This window comes from Pinus tabuliformis, chromosome 4_1 (assembly GCF_031772625.1).
Source record: "Pinus tabuliformis cultivar Carrire ecotype Pingquan chromosome 4_1, CPIR1, whole genome shotgun sequence".
NCBI lineage: Eukaryota > Viridiplantae > Streptophyta > Pinopsida > Pinales > Pinaceae > Pinus > Pinus tabuliformis.
Window position 1 is genome coordinate 625,191,836 of NC_142303.1, and position 21,885 is coordinate 625,213,720.

Sequence of the window (21,885 nt, forward strand, 5' to 3'; positions counted from 1 at the left end):
GTCTTTTCAGTGATGATGCAGAACAATAATGCTGGAATTCCATGAAGGTGACTACGATGACCATATCTATTGGAAAACCATAGGAAATAAAATCCTTAGAGCTAGTCTTTATTGGCCTACACTTTTTCAAGATCTCCATAAAATGGTAACCTCTTGTCACAAGTGTCAAATCTTTGAGGGAAAAATAAAACTTTTGCCTTTACCTTTGAAGCCCATATCTGTTGAAAGCCTTTTCCAACAGAGGATTGGATTTCATTGGAGAAATCCATCCTCCATCCTCCACTCAACATAAATGGATCCTTACTGCTACAGACTACTTTACCAAGTGGATTGAGGCCATTCCTTCTAGACTGGCCACAGATGCTGTGATTCTCAAATTCTTAGAAACCAACATCTAGTCAAGATTTGGCTACCCAAACAAGCTTATTACAGACAATACTGCAACCTTTAGGTCTGATAGAATGATAGATTTCTGAAATAAATACCATATTACCTTGGGGAATTCAACTACTTATTATCCACAAGGTAATAGGCTGGTTGAATCTTCAAACGAAATTCTGGTCAATATTATCAAGAAAATTTTATCAAACAACAAGAAGTCATGGCAAAGAAAGCTCATAATGCACTTTGGGCTAATATGCTCACCACAAAGAAATCATTTGGTATGTCACCATACCAATTGGTTTATGGAATGTATGTTGTTTTTCCATCCTCTTTGGGAGTACCATTCATGAAGTTACTTCAAGAATTGTAGACCGAGCCAAATGACATTCAAAGAAGGACTGATCAAACAATTCAACTACATCAATCCAAAGAAGAATTTTATAACAAGGCTCAAGTCTTTCAGGAGAATATTAAAAAAGTTTTTGACAAAAGGAAAAAGGAAGATGATTTCACTATTGGTGTCAAATTTTTAAAGCGGGATTCAAGAAAAGAGGATAAAGGGAAACATGGAAAGTTTTATAACCTATGGATGGGGCCTTATGTCATTTATGCTTTCAGAGGAAATAATGGATTCTTTATCAGGAATTTACATGGCACAGAATTACCAGGGGGACCTGTCAATCGCAGGACGCTCAAACATTATTTTTCTTACCATTAAACATTTTCTTACCATTTATCATTGTATATATCATTGTCTTTATTTTGTGGATTGGGTTACCATGTTAGCAGAAGTTGAAGCCCGCAGAGAAGGCCCCGAGCTTCTATTTGATGAGTTACCATAAATATTTCTACAAACAAATCAAAGGTGGATATTTCTCAAATAACAACTCAAGGCTACCGATCATATGTTCTTGGGACCTCACAGGGACAGTGCCATCCCCAACTGGAGCCACTGTTAGGGTCCTATAATTTATAGGATCTCAAGGTAATTGAGTGAGCTATCACAAGAATCTTATTCTGTAAATACTTTTCAATTTACTAATGATTTCGAAATAAAAAAGAAATAGAATAAAAAAATGAAAAAGCGGGTATAAAGAAGAAGAATAAAGAGAAAAATAAAAATATTGAAAAAAGAGAAAAGGATTAAACCCCAGTAAAAGAAAGAAAATAAAAAAGATAATAATATTGAAAGTGTTGCAAGTCTAAATGCCACTACTCATACATGGTTTTTACTTCATGTAAAATGAAGTTGTGTACAACTTGTTCAAAATGCCACAATCACTTTTTTTAGTTTGGTCATACTTCTTAATCATGACTAGACTTATTTCAATTTATGAAAATTGGATAGAGAATAAGGTTTATCCAACAATTTAATGTGGATAAATCATTAGTTAGGTAGAAAATGACATTGACCCAACTGTTTAATCTGGGTCAATAGGAGAAATAAGGGACAGGTTAGATAGTTTTTCTTTCTACATAAAATAAAAAAAAAATGGGGTTGCTAGTCTAAGTGCACCCTAGAGATTAAAATAAAGAATGCTAGTCTAGCTAAGGGTAGGTAGATTTGGTTGGTTGCTAAAATGTCAACATGCATAAATTTATCCTAAGTTTGAGGATAGGGAAAGAGGAGAAAAGTGAATTTTATGAATTATCTATTCCAAAAATTTTATTGTTAATCCCTTATCCTAAGTCTAAAGGATAAATATGTGCAGGGAAAAAGTATTTCATTTCCCTAATTTTTTCCCCTTATCCTAAGTTTGAAAACAAAATTATGTGAGCGCAAGCGGAAAAATCATTTTGTCATTTGTGGTTAAATTTTCATCGCCTTCAACACTTCAGGATCCGGTCCCACATTTCATCCACAACCATCATTCATTTTTGTCCCCCCCTTCGGGTTCTCCCTTTACCTCCAGGGGGGTCTAGAAGGTGGTTTCTTCCGCCAGTCCGTACTCCCTACGTGGCATGTCCAAGTGATTTCGCAACCCCTCGTTGATACCACTTACCACCCATCACCCCCTATAGAAACCACCATCTTCCATCCACTCCTACCACGCCCCCACCACTCCTCCTCTGCCACTCTCTTCCCACCATCTGTCCTGACCATTGCTCCAATTATATGCATTCCAGCTTTATACCCATTTCACATTTAATTTTCCCAGGTAACCGTTTAGTAATGGCCCCGCACCATTTTCAATGGAACTCTGCCTATGTGTTTAAAAATATCCAAAACCTGTAACTGCCAATCTTTACTTCTCATTTCTTTTGGTCTTCATTATATCCTGCAGCAACCTCAGCCAGAGCTTCTTCATAACCAACATCCTGACAACCGTTGACCTCCCTGTTTGTTTTTACCTAACAGACTATTTTTCCCAAGCCTGGTAAGCCCTCCTTTATCTATTCATCTAGTTTATAAACGTCTCCAACCATGCCTCCTAAATCTAACACACAAGACCATGCCATTAACCCATTGATTCCACCTTCTATAGACGTAGATCACACACCATTGGCAGACAGAGATTACCGGATCACTAAAATAGTCCGTGATTGTGATTTCCTCGAATTACACTATTTGTTAGAGGAAAAACACACTGATAAAACTAATGAGATAGGACTCTAGGAGTCAAACCTTCCCCACTATATCTTTCCTCTAACATTTCAAGTCCCAAAATTCACCAGGATATGCCAAGCTTGCTATGTCCCTGCTCAAAGAGCTATAATTGCAACTACAGGTGACATCCTTTTCACCATCACACCCAAATCAATTGAACAAATGATGTTGGCCCTTTCTGTGGGAAATGTTTCTCCTTTCTCACTAGAAGCCCTCACCCACCTTTATCAAAAGTTGTATTTTGCTACCAGAGCTAGGATTTTTGAAATTTTCCTTCCATAGAATGCCCAATTGCCCAAAAATAATCCACCTTATCCTTCTTCCATTTTTCCTAACTAGGCCAAGCATATTATTTCCATCCTCTCTCACATTCTAGGCTACCATTCTGATCAGTGGGTGTATACGCCTATCTTAGGATTCCTTTCCACATTTTCCATAGACAACAAGCCATCTACTATTTTTAGTTTCAGTCATTTTTTCACTGACAATATCCATGAGGAGTTCATCAAGTTTTCTATAAAGAAGGTCTTCATTTACACCTCTATTTTAGTGTACATGTTCATCTATTACCAATAAAAAAAAATCATATTTGCGTTGCTGAAATTGGTTGATGGAGGTGAAAAACAACCTGTGATCTTTTGGACATCATTGGTCATGAAATAACATCAAGAACTCACCTACAAGCAATTTGTATAATACTTTGTTCATCCAGCTATGAAAATTCTCTACAGTATTGTGCAACCTTGGATCAGTGAGTAGATCAAATGAATATTACATGTATCAAACCAAGCCGAGATTGGAGATTGGTACCTGTACCAAAACTATACAGAGATCAGAGTCTATAGATGTGATTTGGCCCCGTACAAGCTTCCCAGGTACCTCCCAATGAGGATATTTGCACTAGAATACATCAGTAAAATGTTAAAATTAGATGAAATCCACTTTGTAGTAGCAAAGAAGAAGGCATAGTTCAAGATTAAAATACAGGTAGGCCCATTTGTCTACAACACAAGAACTACAAAGGAGGAGGCTGACAAGATATTGAAGGAGATGAATTTCAACTTGAGCTTCACCTAGTCTTATTACCCCTGTGGTATCATTTCAAAACTCAGGGTGGAAAATAAGAATAATCCCTATATTCATACCTCTAGGCCAAAGATAGAACAATATGCAAATCAATTGGAGTGGGCAGAAAATACCCTACAAGAAGATGAAGAGCAGCTGGTTTCCACTTCTAGTTTACAGACTCATGTTCCTCAGGAGAAATACAACAAAAGATAGAGACAGGAAGGTTCTTCATCTAAAATAGGGGGAGAAGCCAGAGAATTTATAATCAGTTATGGAAAAATGCCCAGGGTGCCTCACAAATGAGAGGTAGACAAAGAAATGGAAGAGAAAGCAACTATAATTATCACTGATTCTCCACTAGCAACCATGAAGTTCACTACTTCTCCTTCTGAACCTTCATCTTCACAGGGTCATAAGGAGACCGATCCGAAAACACACACTATCTAGAAAGAGAAGGAGAAAATAATGTTTGATAGGTATAGGTAAATAAAGCTTAGAAATGAGATATTGAAGAACAACACCAACAACCAATTCTAGAAGAAAAATTCCATTTCACAAAGTAGAATTTTGTTAGTATTTGATACTGAACATGGCAAAATGCAGATGGTGTTTCTTGAGGACCAGACTTCACAACCTAAATCAATAGCTGACTACAAAAGCACCACCTTTGAGTTCAACACAAAAGACATACATCCCATTCATCAAATGGAGATGCACAAACAAATGGGTGAGATGATATCCTCCAATCCCACTAACACTACCATGTCTTTATCCAAATTGCAGGTTTCGTTTGTTAATTAACAACCACAATTGAATATGGAGAAGGTATCCTCCTTGGCCAAAGACAATAGGATGAAGCCTTTAGAAGTCTTGGTGATCCATATAGGGTATGACCCTAATGATGTTAATGATACTGAGGAAATTGTTAACAAGAAAAACTTAGACATTGCAGAATTGATGAAATAGCTCAAGTTGCCAGCTACAGAGGATCCAATGACCAAGGACATTGTATAAGGTGAAGCTTAGAAAGTTGAGATGATGAAACTACTTATTGAAAAAAACATACAGATCACATAGATGGAAGCAAAGTTAGAAACGTTGATAAAGGAGAAGGAAGAGAGCTTGAAGATGGCCATTGTTCCCTTGGATGATGTGCCTCTTTCTCAACTGTCCTCCACAGGAGCAACTACTACACCTTTTACTTCTACTTAGACTCCTAGTGCTGAACAGGTAGCACAGACACTCTAAAACATGTCCTTGCAATCAAAGGAAATTGAGACCTTATAGAGGCAACTTAAAGTTATGGAAGTTTAGAAGGCCAAAGCTAAAGCTGCTCGTGGGTTTGAACTAGACAAAAATCAGAGATTTTTGGAAATTCTGTGCCACGTAGAGAGAGGCACATCTATTTGCCAAACCTTAACCCAAGTTGTTGGCTTGTATGGGCCTGACCCAGGTTTAGAGGTGATTTAGCCAAGCAAATCCCAGTACTACTAGCCCTTTCGGCAACAGTCCACAGAGCGCGGACTGAGGTCTTACATGAAGTAGTATGGGAGGGTGATAGAAATAGGTTTCCACAGCCTTGGGATGCCTAATGGGATTCTCGAGGTCTGTAGTCTGACATATCACTACGCACACTTGCGATCCCTTCGCAACCTCCAGTGCAGCTTCTGTGCAGTCCTACTCGGGGCGCGACCCGTCTAATACCCAAGATGCTTGCTAATTAACCAATTAATTAATGTGTGTATGTAAAATTTATGGTTATTACAACATATTTAGCAATCATAATAGTGCGTGCAATACAAAAAAATACAAAAATAAAGAATATAATACACAACAAATACATATGAATAGGAGTCAACTTCTCTTTTATTAATCTTCAATCTTGCTTACAAACTCGACACCACCCTGCACACTCAGCTACAGGGGTCCGCACACTCAGCTGTGGACTTTACTAGCCCTTTGCACACTCAGCTGCAAAGCTTCTTCCTACTACTACAACCAAAGACACTTAGAATTCTACTGTAAGCTAGAACCATTCCTGCTCTCCTCACTCTTATCTCCTACTACTTCCTTTACCACTTAGAGTCTCACTCTATTTATACAATCCCATGGTCCATAGACCATGGGTAGGCTGACATGACTTTACATTACATACATTACTTTAGCGCGGATATCCCTATGACTTGACCTATACTGCGCGCTTCACGCCCACAATTCACGGAGTCCTACAATACCTTTCATCAAAACTTTGGCTTTGAGCCCCAAAACCTATTGTGGGGGGATTCCATGCCCAACAAGCCCCCAACACAATCATCGTGACACATCCTGAGTCACTCTACTGGTGTGGAAATCTTGGCACAGAGCCCCTCCAACCGATCCTGTACTGCGAGTAGGTTCGTAATTCATTGTTCTATAGTTTGTTGGATCTACTCCACACTTTTGGTCGAAGTCTCGCTGTCAGGGGCAAATCCTTGTCTTAAGCTATGCATCGCCTTCACCTATGTGAGATTTCCTTCGATGTCTACAGTGATGAGGAAGGCCTCATCAATCCAAGGCTGGACGCGTGCTTTAAGGACTTCCTCTTTCTATCACGTGACATCCACCTATTCCTTCAACACCTTTGCTTGTTGCAGCTTCACAAGCCATTGTGTCAGGACAGCTATCTGTGCCATTCCGTGCACATTGTCATACTTCACTTGAAGCTCCAGCACCTCCATTTCTAGGCACTGTATGTTGGGGTCCTCTTGTAATGAAGTGAGGACCGCGAAGGATTCTTCCAACATAATGGTGCAGTTATGTACTGACTGGCTTATTTCCTCCAGCCATTTTTTAATAGTTCTAGCGCATTGTTCCCTAACTTCCGGGGGTGTAGAGGATTGCTCCCTTAATGGTAGCTCGACAATCTGAAGGTTGAGGTCCAGCTGTACCCTCGTTGCTTCCTCCTTTGCCTCGCAGAATCCATTGGTTAATTTGTGGATATGCACTCCAACTGGTAGGTCTACTACGATTTCTAGCTCTAGAACGCGGCGACATGCTTCCTCTACCATTTGTTCCAACTGTTGATTCTGTGCAAGCACTTCATCACATTGTAGACTAAGCTGCTCAATGTTGATTCTCTATTCACTGAGCAGCTGTACTCCATGTCCTTCCCTAGCATGGAGTTCTGCTGTCTCTTCGTCCTGCAGCTGATATAATGTATCTCGTAGAAGGGCAGCCAAGTTTAGGCCAATTCCCTTGATCCTGCCCACTGTGACTCTGTCCTCCTCACTTTCCACTGTCAATGCTCTTGCTGGTAGAACTATGGTGTTGACCATTTTTGCACACAGTAGCTGCTCCACTGCTGATGTACTTGTGGCATTATAGGCGGCTACCGTTCCTTCCTACGGGACCCACACTTGAAGTTCCTATAGTTGTGTCCTTAGGGCCCCCAACACATTTTGTTGCTCCATTATAGCTTCCTGGAGTGCTTCCTGGGTGACCTCGCGAACTGTGTCGCCGATGTCATAGAGGTCACCCTTTGTCAATATAATTGGCTCAATGTCCAGTTTGGAAGCCTTGGCCTTCTTTCGTGGACCTGACCGCTCTGTGTTGTGCGGTTGTTTCAACTATTGCAAGGTAGTTTCTGGGTCCACGCCCTCTTTGGTCAGGTCTATGTCCTCAGCCCCTTGCCCTATGGACATGTCATGGCCCTCCTCAGAATCTTCTGTCGGATTTGTTGTTATTTCTACTGTTTACGCTGCTGCTACTGCATAGGTCAGCTTCTGCTATGTGGCTACCTCTGTTGCTGCTTTTTCCTGACGCCTCTTTTCAGTGAGCTGCACGATGCACAACTTGGTGTCCTTCTTCCTTTGTTGATCTGCAACCCTTTCCATTCCTGCCAAGTGCAGGGCACACCACTCTGGAGGCCATGTTTCCAACACCGTGAAGAAGACATCATCAGTAGTAATGAACGGGAGCTTCATCCATCCCTTTGTTGGATCTTTCTGCGCCTGGACATAAATGTTGTGCATGTCCGCATTAAACTCTGCAAAGCTCTGCAGAATGGCATACACTGTGGAGACAACCATGGTCTTCTATTGATCCACATATGGATCCTCGCCTCCATCAACACCTAAACTTGGTTCTATGAATCCACTTCACGTCCTTAGTGGCCCAGAGCAAAGCGTACTTCGCGGCCTTAGGTAGGTCCTGGTTGATGTTCAAGAACTGGATATCTTCCAGTAGTTCACCCGCTACCAATAAGATGGATAAGAGAAACCATGTGTACTGGAAGGTCTTACCCTACTCTTGGACCTCCTTGTAGTTTGTCAAAAACTCCTCACAGAGGAACTCAACCCAGTTGAACTGGACCCCCTCCGTGCACTGTTCTACCAGTGCAACCATAGGCCTGGTACTTCGTCAGCACAAAACTTCCACATTAATTTGTCGACCAGGAGTTGGGTGGCGACACACATCACCTTGTATTTAGTTTTCATGGCTTCTGCCAAAGCCAAATCGCTGCTTTTCCCCGCCATCATCACGAGGTCCTTTTCCTTACGGGGAAGTCAAGAAATCCGGTGAATAAGGGTAGCCATAGATACCCATCATGCATGATCCGAATTGGATCCATAAAGAATTGTAAAGAAACCATGACTGTATCAAGTCGAGACAAACATCAAAGAATTCCAAAACAGTGATAAAAAACACCCTGAACCAGTGGCAAAGGCTGCCAGCATGGAACGAAGAGGACCTCGATCAAAGCGCACTGACCGAGGCCCATGGAGACTGCGTGGGAGGCCGAATTAGCCTCTGGGAGCCACATATTGGGAAACAAAGGTGAATTTTAATGCGCGATTTTCGTTGGGCGAAAAGGGCCGAAATGGAGTAGCCCCGAGCACTTGGTCGCGTGGGGAGCTAGAGAACCGCGGGCAAAAAGTGCTAAAGGACAAAGGCGAGACCTGCGCTCTAGAAACTAGCGGTATTGATCAAGATGCCCTCAAATGGTAAATGGTTTTGGATGGAAGTGGAGCGATCCCACTCAATGATCGACGTGTGGCAAGTGGAGGTGAGAGAAAACTGTCGTTGATCGTGCAATAATGGTTGAGCAAGTCAACCACGCGAAACATGCATATGGCGTCGGATCTGGAGGCCCCAGATCTGATGGCCGAGATTGCACCCGATGGGGGAAATAGAATCGATGAAGGAATGAGCCACGATTTAGAAGGATTTGAAGTCCATTTTGACCACCACGGTGGAGGAAGACTTCATCCACGATGTAACTGAAGAAATTAACCGACGAAGCAGGCTAGCGTGAGTTATAGGAGGACATGTGGCCACTCCCTGCGAGCTGATGATGACGCTGAGCCGGGGAACTCCAAGTGCAGCTGCAGAAGGTGAATCAATAGTGGTAGAAGAGGAACCGAACAGTCTTGGGAACGAATGGCTCTAAAGCCATGAATAGAGACAAAATACACAGTTAGAGAGTTAGATAGGGACTGAGAACCTCAAGAGACAGAGAGACCAGAACCCCGAGAGGAGGACGGTACGCAGAGAGAAGAAGACATTAAAGAAAAAACAGAAGAAGACAGAGGGCCAAGCTGACTAAAGGCAACATTGAGCACCAGAGAGCTTGAGAGATTCAAGCCATCCCATAGAGGATCTGTCCGGGCTGAGCACCACATTGGGCTCTCCACTGTAGACCAGAAGGTCACAGAGCTGGTAGGCAAACGAGTCTTTGCACTCCATTGGCTTGAGGAATCCAAGAACCACCCTGCCAAGAAAACCTACTTCAAGAGAACTCACATTGAGTCCCTGCATTGTAATTCTCTACTTAAGACACAATAAAGCAAGGCCACCACTAAAAGTTGGACCAGAGATGTAGCCTTAGAGGATAGGGTGAAGTCCTTATTAATTTTTTGTGTTCATGTATTTTCTTATTTTATTTCTCTGTTGTCTTTCCATTTAAATGTCTGTGTATTGGTAGTCTGATTAATCCATTGCTTAAATAACATAGAACACACACCAGCCCATGAGTCTGTAATACCTTTATTCAATAAATATTTAACTGAGGTCACTCATAGGGTGATTATCAGATCAAGTGGTATCAAAGCTCTAGGCTGTAAGGTTAGAAAAGATTGTGTTGGTTTAGCTATTCAATGCTCACTAGATCATAGCTCAAATTAGGAGGAGAGTTGGTGGAAACTAATCCTAAAATTGGGAGAGTCTATCCTCGGAAGACAACGTTAGAGGAAGGTTCTATGGGGCTAGACCCTCAATTCATAGAAATTTTCCTAGCTATAAAGTCTATGGTAGAAGAAATGTATAGGGACTTTAGAAAGCATAAGGTTGAAGATTCATCAGGCTCCAAGCAAGATAAAGAAGAAGATGAGTCTCACTTCCATGACCACTCCAAAGGAAAAGGGAAAGAGGAAATCTTTCTCACACCTCCTAACAGCCCTATGCATAATAAGAAAGCATCTTTGATCAAGCTAGATGTTAAATTTTATTTGCCTATATATGATGGAGAGCTAAATGCTAAAACTTGGACAATTGGATTAGACAAATTGATGTGTATTGCAGGGTACAGAACATAGACTCCGACAAGAGTAAGATTCAGCTGGAAAGCCTACACCTACGAGGCACTACCTTGGTTTGGTGGGAAGGCAGAACCCAAGCTGATATGAAAAGACATGTTAAGACCATCTCTGTCTAGAGTGAATTTGTTGCTGCAAGCAAAACGCAGTTCTATCCATCGGCCTACATGCAACAAGCCATGATGAGTTGGTAAACTCTTCAATAGTTGAAAGGGAAAAGGTGCAAGGCTATACTTGGGAATTTAGAAAGAGAGCATTGATGTTGGGTATCTCATTAGACTCACCAAAGACTCTTTTGAAGTACATTGGTGGCCTACACAGCTACATGAGGCATACCATCCTCATGTTTAATCCCACTAGTGTAGATGAGGTATATGTACAAGCTACTCATCTAGAAGCTAGAGGAAAGAATGGAAATCTAAAAGTTGGGGGACCATCCCAACCCACTGTAAGCAAGAGAAAGGAGAAAAGAAAGCAGAAGTGGAAAACAACGAAGGCTAACACTGCAAAAAAAATCAAAGCTTCATGCACTCACTGTAAAAAGGATGGGCATGATGATGAGCATTGTTGGATTCTACATCCAGAGCTGAGACCTAAGAAGTCCGAGGGCAAGAAGAAGAAGACTGTTGCAGCTATTCAGAAAGATTTGGGACCAGACTCAGGAGATGAAACAACTATTGCAGCTATAGGTATAAACGGTAATAATTCTGAAGCATCTACTAGTAACTCTGCTCAATTTATTATTGATGAAGAAAATGAGAGAAAAGACATGAGATTTTCCATATTCGAGTTATTTCCAAAAATCAAAATATTGATACTTTGTTTGATAGTGGCTCACTGTTGGGTCCCTATAATACTAGTGATTACCCCATTACTATTGTAGTTATACCCCTTATTTATATTGTTGTGTCCCTATTACCCCCATATTGTTATTTATGTGCCCCATAGAATCCCTCTATTGTTATTTTTGTGGTTTTATATTATTATTGTTAGGTCGGCTGGATTATATTGTGACTCCTTAGACTCCTATATATAGAAAGGAGGTTTTGTCATTTGTATCATCCAAGAATTTTTCATTTATGTAATGTAAAGGAGGTTTCCCCCTCGAAGAGGATGAATTCTAAGGCGTTGATCTGTCTTTTCTATCTTTTCTTGGGCTGGTTTCATAACATTTGGTATCAGAGCTTTGGATTCTAGGGTTTCGCTGCTCCAAACAGGTCATTGTGGAATTTTCGCTATAACTTTTTTTGGTGACGTTTCAGACGTTTCAAAAAAAACCCATTTGAGAAGAAATCGCTCTAAACCTTGGGTCCGAATTTTAGAGCGTTTCGCGCGATATTTGCGGAGATATGATCTGAGGAAGTTGGTCTTTTTGCAGACTCCTGAATTACATTCAAAACAGGTGACCTGGGGAAAATCGTCATAACTTTCTCTCTGGGGATCGGATTGAAATTTCGTAAGAAGGTACAAAAATAGGACGGACTTTAGTTTCTTGTGTGTGTGTTTCAGATTCAAAGGTTGAAATAGTGACTCGTGGTACGTCATACAAGTTCGCTCTACTGAACCAGTCTAAAAGCAAGTCACTGTGGGAGATTTCACATAACTCTTCCTTGGAGAATCCAATTTGGCTCAGACTTGTGGCATTGGAAAGAGGACACGGAGGGCTACTACAGGTAGCAATTTCAGAATTGGATGATCCGAAATTACAGAGATACATCAGATTCAATATCAAGCTTCTATAATGTGAAAAAAGGTGTGTAGTTTTTTTTTTAATTTTTGTGTAAGATTGGTTTAACTGAATTCAAAGGGTATAGTAAAGCATTATTATCGGTAACCGATGCCCCGACGAAAGAAAATGCAAACACCTAGTAAGGAGCCTGAAATCTCTATCATGACTCATGAAGAAGAGGAAGAAATGCTACATGATATATCAAAATTACAAGAACAAGTGCAACAAATGTCACGCTCACAAAAGCTAATAGAAGCTAAGATAAGTGGCATGGAATCTAAGATAAATGGCGTGGAATCTAAGATAAATGCCGTGGAATCTAAGATAAAGGGCATGGAAGCTAATATGGAGGATTCGATGGCAAATTTGAAGATAGATTTGAAGACAGACATGGAAGAATTGAAGAAGTTGCTACAAGAAAGGGTCACTAATGGTGAAAAGGTAGTAAAGGAAACTCATGATGAGAACAAAATAAATGTTAGTCATGATTCCATAGACACTAATTTTGGATCGAAGAATCACCATATTCCAAAAATCGATATGAGGAAGTTTGATGGCAAGGATCCCGCCACATGGATATTACAGATGGAGCAATTCTTCGATCTCAATAATGTGCAAAATGCACAAAAGGTACGTATGGCAACTGTATATTTGGAACCAAATCAGTTTGTATGGTATCAATGGCTTTGCTCTCGTAAACAATTTATCACTTGGGCAATTTTTACAGAAGAATTGATAGCACATTATGAAGATACAAAAAGCAACACTTTTTTTAGCCAATTGATAAGTCTCAAACAAAAGGGTTCAGTAATGGAGCACATTGAGGAGTTCCAAAAATTGAACATAAGGGTAAAAGATATTCCAGAGGAGCATAGGATTGATGTGTTCATAGGGTATTTAAACGATAATATCCAACATGATGTTCGCCTTTGGGAACCTGATTCATTAGAGAAGGCATTCAGGTTAGCAAGAAAAATGGAAAGCAAAATTATGGCAACCAGGAAGCATACCACTCACAACTATAAAGACGGAAGTGTTGTTGCCCCTAGTCTTCCACAACCTATAAGGTTGACACCACAACAATTGGAAGAAAAAAGACCAAAAGGGCTTTGTTACAGTTGTGATAGCGAATACACTAAAGGTCATAAGTGTGCTGAGAAGAAATTATTCTACATAGATTGTGAAGAGGAAGAAGAAAAGGAGCAAGAAAGGTCAAAAGAAGAAGATATACTTCAGGAACAAAGCCTAGATGAAGAACAAATAAATCTGACCATATCTTGTAATGCATTGGCGGGAATTACCACTCCTCAAACCATCAAGATAGAAGGACAAATCAAGAAGAAAAAGGTAATAGTGTTGATTGATTCAGGAAGCACCCACAATTTTATTCATTGTAGGGTAGCAAAAGAATTGAATTGCTTCCCATATCCAGCACCAGAGTGTCAAGTGATGATTGCAAATGGAGGAACAATAAATTGCTCTGGAAAGTGCCATAATATCAAGCTATCCATGGGAGAATATGTATTGACTAGCCCAATGCTTTCCATTCCAATGGGAGGTGCTGATGTTGTACTAGGAGTCCAATGGCTACAATCCTTGGGTACAATAGCTTTTAATTTTCAAGAACTTTTCATCAAATTTTCTACGGAAGGAAAGGAAGTTGAATTAAGGGGTATTGCAGGGAAACCAGGAAAGATAATTAGCTCTAATGGCATGACTAAGCTTCTTAAAAAGGAGCAAAGAGGTGTAATTGCACAATTATGTTCGCTAGATGTTTCCACATTGGAATCATCTATTTCTCCAGATCTCCAAAATGTCCTGGACAATCATTCCAAGGTATTTGAGACTCCCAAAGGTCTCCCACCTATGCGTGATCATGATCATGCTATTCATCTGATTCCAGGAAGTGTTCCTCCAAACATCAGGCCGTACAGATATCCATATGCCCAAAAAAGTGAAATTGAACGTATGGTTGCAGAAATGCTAGAGGCTGGTATAATTCAACCAAGTCAAAGTTCTTTCTCAGCTCCAGTAGTATTGGTGCACAAGAAGGATGGATCATGGTGCATGTGTCCGGATTATAGGGAGCTCAACAAGCTCACTATTAAAGATAAGTTCCCCATTCCTGTTATTGATGAATTATTGGATGAATTGCATGGATCAATTTACTTCACCAAGTTGGATCTTCGTTCAGGATATCATCAAATCAGAATGAAGATTGAAGACATTCCGAAAACGGCATTTAGAACTCATGAGGGTCATTATGAATTTTTGGTCATGCCTTTTGGCCTTACCAATGCACCTTCAACATTTCAAGGTTTGATGAATTCAATTTTCAAACCATTCCTTAGAAAATTTGTGTTAGTATTTTTTGATGATATACTAATCTACAGCAAGTCTTGGAAGGATCATGTTGAACATGTTGACATGGTGCTACAACTATTGGAGGAGAAACAATTATATGCAAAAAGATCCAAATGTTTCTTTGGAGTCCAGGAGGTGGAATATTTGGGTCATATTGTATCTCATGAAGGAGTTAAGGTAGACCCTAGCAAAATTAAAGCCATTAAGGAATGGAAAATCCCCACATCCATAAAGCATCTGTGAGGATTTCTTGGGTTGACAGGGTATTATCACAAGTTTGTTAAGAATTATGGGAGAATAGCAACACCTCTAACAACATTATTGAAGAAAGATTCATTTTCATGGACTCCAGAAGCAACAAAGGCCTTTGAACATCTTAAAGAGGCAATGTGCCAAGCATCGGTCTTAGCTATGCCGGACTTCACAAAAACCTTTATTGTGGAATGTGATGCTTCAGGAAATGGAATTGGTGCTGTTCTAATGCAAGATGAAAGACCCATTGCTTTTGAAAGTCGTCCAATCAAGGGAAAGTTTTTAAGAAAAGCTATTTATGAGAAGGAAATGTTGGCAATACTCCATGCACTTAAGAAATGGCGACCCTACCTAATGGGAAGACACTTCAAGGTAAAAACGGATCATGATAGCCTTAAATACTTTTTAGAACAAAGATTATCCTCTGAAGAGCAACAAAAGTGGGTCACAAAGATGTTGGGTTATGACTTTGAAATCATCTACAAAAAAGGGAAGCAAAATGTGGTGGCAGATGCACTCTCAAGAAAGGATGAGGATGTAGAAGCATTGTTGTGTTCCATTTCTATTATCCAACCAGATTGGATAAACGAAGCAAGGGAGGAATGGAAGAACGACGAAGAAGTGTGGGCACTTGGTGGGCTCCAGTATTGTAGCAATAATTCTACAAATCCTGGGGCTTCCTATCTCTAATTTTATCAACCCGGTAGTTCGTACAAACTTGGAAGCGACGGTGCTGTATGCACAAGTACTAGCTCTTGTCGTAGCTGTCACTTGGTCAGTTGGCACAAGTCTGCTAGGGCTCAAGCCAACTTCTATATGCTCTCAGAAGAAGCTTTCTAAATGATGGACGAAGGCTATCTCAAAGGAAATTAATCTACTTTGCAAAAATGAACTGAAAGCCAACCAAAGCATGGAAACCCTAGTAAACCCTAATCTGACTAGTTTAACCTCTATGGTGCAATAGTGAGAGTGAAAATGCCTAAAAATGATGCCATTACTTCTAATGATGTGAAATGCATGAATTCAAACTACTTCTATGAGAAAGAACATTGTTTTTGTATTTTGCTTAAGTGGATGGAGTGATTATGACTTTGTTTCTTATTAGGGTTTGACTGTGCAGGGGTAGTTCGAAGGGAAAGAAAGCTTTGGAAAGGTCAGGAGGGCTAGGAAAGGTTCCAGGGGATCCAAAACATCATTCCATAGAAGTCCACAGCGTTCAGGTGCTCGGAAACCAAGTTTGCAGGCTTCTACAGGATGTCTGCAGGGGATCCTACAAGATGTTCAGAGATTTCTACAAGATGTTCTGAAATGGGATTTTTGAGGATGGATGGTTGATGGAAGATGCATGGATGGTTATGGAGGTAGGATGGGGGTCTGAAGTGACCCAGGAACTGATGGATGGAGTGGTGAGATGATGTGGAAGGCTGACTTGCATCAACGAAGGTTTAGGCAATGGAAAAGCAAGAAGGTAGGGTTACGTGGCAAAAGAGCAGATGGGAGATGAGGAAACAGACTTGGTGATGGAGGAGCTGATCTGGATGAGGCTCAGATGAATGAGGAGGTGATGAAGGTGCCCTGCATAGTGTTTCCAACTGAACCAACAAAGACATGCAAGAAAACAAAGATCTAGTTATGCTACCCTAATATGATCTAGCTAACAGTAGCACGAATGGACAACAGCTTTATTTGCAAGGAAACCATGTACAACACGTGAGCAAGAACAGTCCAAAAGATCTGAATGCATGACTAAATCCTACCACTCTATTCCAACCATAAAAAGCTACTTTAACCATCAAAAACAACCAAAATAACAAAGCAAGATCTAAAGAGCAGATTTCATTTTAAGAACGCAGCAAACACATAAAGATAAACAAGGGAGGTACTGAGCACTTGAGATGGGCCCAACCCCAAGATCTACAGCCTCCCAAGAGAGATTTAGAGCTGGTGCAAAGCTGGATTCATCTTTATTAAACAAGAATGAAGAGTTACATAAAAACTGTCCACAAGAAGAACTTGAACATGAGCTGAAAGCAAAGCTAATCCATGGCCTACAAATCGAATTACAAAATGACTAACTACTGGCTAACTACTAGCTACAAAATGACTACCAACTAGCTACCCAAAATGACTAACTGAAATGAGGTCTTAAGCCCTCTTATTTATACAATTTGAGGACCCAACAGTCCTCTTAAAATTTAGGGACTTGGCTGCCCAAGACTTGTAGTTAACAGCAGTCCAACTTGACTTGCTTTGTTGCCCTTGAGCTGATTGATTCGGTGGCCCTTGAACTCCGAGCTGATGGTGGAGAATTCGAGGTAAGGGCCCATAAATGAGGGGGACACCTTCCTACAAATCCTCTAGCTTGTTCTCCCACGAATTTGGCTGCCAAGTGCTCATTAAGACCTTCAATTTTGTCTCCAAGTTGACCAAAAAGGCTACACAAAGCACCCATTAGACTTGTTGGCATAATGACTAACCAAATTCACTCTATTAACATAAAAATAATCAAAAACATGCAATAAACAAATGAGAATGGTGGACTAAGCCAAATTAGGAGGTTGAATGAGCCCAAATAATTGTACATTTTTGGGGCTCATCATCACCCCCTACTGAAAGTGTTGCTCATCCTCTGAGCAACCAATCTCTCTCCTCGTCTTTGATGGCCCTGGTGGCTTCTTTGGCAAATATCTCGGCCGATTCCTCCTTTGGCTTCGCTATTTTCAAACTTCCTGTAGAAACAGTTCGCTGGCTTCCTGTAGAAACAGTCCTCTGTCTTCCTGTAGAAACAGTCCTCTGTCTTCCTGTAGAAACAGTCTGCTAACTGTTCTCTGTCTTCCTGTAGAAGCAGTCTTTGAGTCCATCACCTTGATTTTCTTCTCTCTAGGTGAAGGTTTTTAGCTTCCTCATTCATAGACGACGGACCCCTTTGAAGGAGACTCTTTCTTTTGTTTAGCTGTAGTGTCCTCAATTGTAGTTGGCTCCTTTGACTGTGGCTAGGGTCTGCCAGCTTTTATCCACATGCTCCTTCTTGCCTTAAAGTACATGGAAGGCTCCCCTTTTTTTTGCTTCCCTTTTTGCCTTGGAGATGTGCTTAGGGCATCTAGCACTGCTACCGCCTCCCTGGCCAAAATCTCAGGCGATTTCTCCCTTTGCTGCTCCGTTTCCAGACTTCCTGTAGAAGGTCCTGTGTCAACTGGTTTGGTCTGCGTGGCTGAGGGTGCCTTCTTCTTGAACTGTGCTGCTAGGCATGGTGAGAATACCTGTGTGACAGTGTCACATTTTTCATCATCATTCATCACTGCTTCATTGAGATCTTGATCTGTCTAGACAGATCTGAATATAGAGCCGAGATGTAACCCTTGTTATTTCTGCACTATATACACAGTCTTCTTTGTCCATCCGGGATACTGCGTTTCAGGTATGTCGAGCTTGTAATTGCTTCAGTGATAGATTTATAGCTACTTTTCACACTAACCATATAACAGCCACAAAAAGAAAAAAGTAGTTTATATGTGCACAGGTGAGCGTTACAGTGGTTTATCATTATCATGTGGAGCATTTGTTAACAGGAACCTTGGAAGAGAATGTGATGCAGCGCTATTTGAAAGAAATTCCGTGTATCCCACAAGCAAACCACCATTCTTGACCCACAGGCAGACTGGTTTTAATTGTCCCCACTTCAACCAAGCTAGTTCACCACCCTTTAAAATCTCATGCATGGAAATGGTATTTTTGAGCCTACCTTTCTTCAAGCTTCACTGTGTCCTGCTTGGCTGTGGGTGATTTTCTTTTCAGCTAGGTTGTGGTAGCCTTCATCTTCTACCCCTTTCTGCTCTTCTTCCTCACTGTTAGAAGGACTGATATCTTTGGCCAAAACTCTTCATTTTTGTCCAACAATTCAGTTCACCACATGACATAATCTCAATACGTTCATCCACCAATGGTCCTGGACACCCTTGCAAGTTAGCTATCACGACATCCTTCCCAGCAGCATATTTTCCTGTGTCTTCATTGCCATTCTCATCCAATGAGGATGTTGATGGTCCTTGCAAAACATCCTGCTGAGTAGCCTCTGTTACACATCTCCCTGCATGATCTTCATTTATTTCTCCCAATATTGGAATTGAAATAGGCTGTTTTGACTGTCCAGAATCAACATGTTTTTCTTGAAAAGATGCAATAACAGTTGTGTTGTGTCCAACATCATTGTCTCTTGGATTTTCATTCGTCCCACCTTGTCGTGTACCCTCCATCTCTGTCAGACTGCTCCGGAAGGCTATGCTGTATTTCCTGTAGAATGTGATTCTGCCTTTGGGTGAGCCCGATGCACTAGAGAAATTCGAAAATAAGTAGGAAACTCAACGGAGGACGGTAGATTAAGCCGATTGTGGAAGCAGAGGATGTATTCTTTGAGTGAACATGATGCAAGTGCAAGTTGACTAACGGTCTTTGAATTTAAGCCGAGCACTCAGTGATGTCTGCGTGATTTTTGGAGTGAGGTGGCACATACGTGTGCTGGCTTATGCGACTGTTTTGCAATCATGAACTGCAGTGGTCACTATTTGTTCTCTGCTTGAAATCTCATCGATTCAGTTGCACTGGAGTTAGACTGCCCATACTGTCCGTTTTTTGACTTTCACGTGTATGGCTGACCCATGCATGCTGCGTGACTTGCTAGATAACTGGACATCAAGTGAACCTTCCTAAATTCGTGGCTTAATTCCATCACTCCATTCGTTCATGCAGTTCTTGAATTAGATTCATGCAATAGAGGAATAGGTTTTGTCACGTACCTGAAGCCAAACGGCTGCTTGTGAAGCTTCTTGCTGTTGCATGCTCTGATTCTGCTGCTGCATGCTTGGATCCTTTGATTGCATGAGGCTTCGCTAATGATTTTTTGATTGCTTTTCCTTGTGCAGGTGTCCTCCGGCCAGATCTGAGCTGCATGCAATCGTTTCCACGTTCAACTCTGCCCGTTCAAGCTGCTGCTGCTGCATGGTCACAAAACCAGAACTTCTTTTTGCCATTTCTCCCAAACGGTAGATCGGATTGATCTGAAACTCGGTGAGCATGTTCCTACCATCATTATGCATCTCCCATAGAAAATTTGTGATCAATGGATGCACGGATTTCAAGAAAAATGGAAAATGGATGAAGATTTCAGAGCTTGATTTCTCGGAAACCGTGCATCGAAATCGGCTGAAACTGCTTGGGTAGGTTACTATCACCCATGTGCATCTCCCCATGAAACATGTTTTGAAACGAATGCACGGATATGGAGAAAACGAAAAAATGGCTGATGGTGATGGAGGCTGATTTCTTGGAAACCATGCACCGGAATTGGCTGAAACTGCTCAGGCATGTTGTCATCAACCTTGTACAATTCCCCATAAAACGGTTTGTCAAATGGATGCATGGTTTTCAAGTTATGGCAAAAACAAATTTTGCTCTATGGATTTTTGCTTCAAGGCACTTTGCATGTGTTTGCATGGTATGACAAAATGAATTTTGGTTGTGATGCAAGTATGGAGATGATGGAGGAGGAGTTGGAAGATTGCATGAGGACTTCTGAACCCTTGAGGAAGCTACCATGTTTGCCAAACCACTTTTTGAAATGCATACCTAGTTTCCCACAATTTCTACAGGAAGTTCCTGTAGAAGCACAATGAGAAGCACAAGGAGGTGAAAAAATGATGGATGAAGGCAAGGGATGGACACACAAGTGCTTGTAGGCCTAATCAACAGATTCCCACCATCAGATTTACTTTTGAAATTGGATTTGGCTCGTCGAAAGGTTCTATAGGATGTTTCCTGTAGAAATACAGAGCTTCCTGTAGAAGGCACAAGAAAGAGTCCTTTGACCTTGATTTGAGTGCTCCTCCTGTTATGAAACGTCCTTCTTTAACCTGCAATGTCATTGCTGCAACATGAACTTATTCAATGGAGATTAGCTTTATTTTTATTTTTCTTTTTCTCTTTTTTTTTTTTTTTTGAAAAACAACTAGGGCGCCTCATGGAGGTTTTCACCCTAATTGCCTGCCTTGGGCGCCTCCAAGGGAGGTTTTCACCCAAATATCTTATTCTCTTTTCTCTTTTTTTTTTTTCAACCCATTGCCCGCCTCATGGAGGTTTTCAATCAATGAGCCAATCTAAGGCGCCTCCGAGGAGGTTTTCACCTTAGATTTTTATTTTTCTCTTATTTTCATTTTTTTTTCTTTTTTTTCTTTTTTTTTTCTTCTACCCTACCCTACTTGAAAAACAAAATCATTTTCAAGTATAAGAATACTTCCAATGGATCCATGTGCACATCGAGATTAGAGAAAAAATGATGTGAAGGCTCGAAATGCATGCTTGGATAAGTATCCAGATCTCAGAGACCAAATGATCTGGCTTTGAAGGGATCAAACGAAGTTGAGGAAGAATGTATTGTTGCAACTTAGTGACCTTCTGAAACCATATCTCAATATAGCTTTGATATCCTTGGTTCTTTTGCTGATCTGGATCATTCTTCATGTCACCTTCTATCATGACCTTCTGATCTTCCTCTTTTTGTTGATCTTTCTCTTGAATACATGGAAGATTTGATGGTAACCATGAAGGAACTCTCTCGATCTCTGATTCTGATCTCTTCTCTTCATTAAGTGCAGCCCATGGTTCTTTGATCTCCTCTTTGGAATATTCTTTTGCTTTTGGTCCTTCAATGTTGTCAATAGATTCTCTCTTTTGCAACACTCTTCCTGAGCTTTGGTGAACATCATTGAGCTCAAAAGGAGTCATTTGCACATGTTGTGCCTCAACTTTGCAATTGGGTTGAGCTGCTCCATTGCAGGGTTTTGGAAATGGAGGTACAGGTAGCTGAGTGGGGGTGTGAAATTGAGATGGAGATGGATGGCATTGTGGTTGGGTAG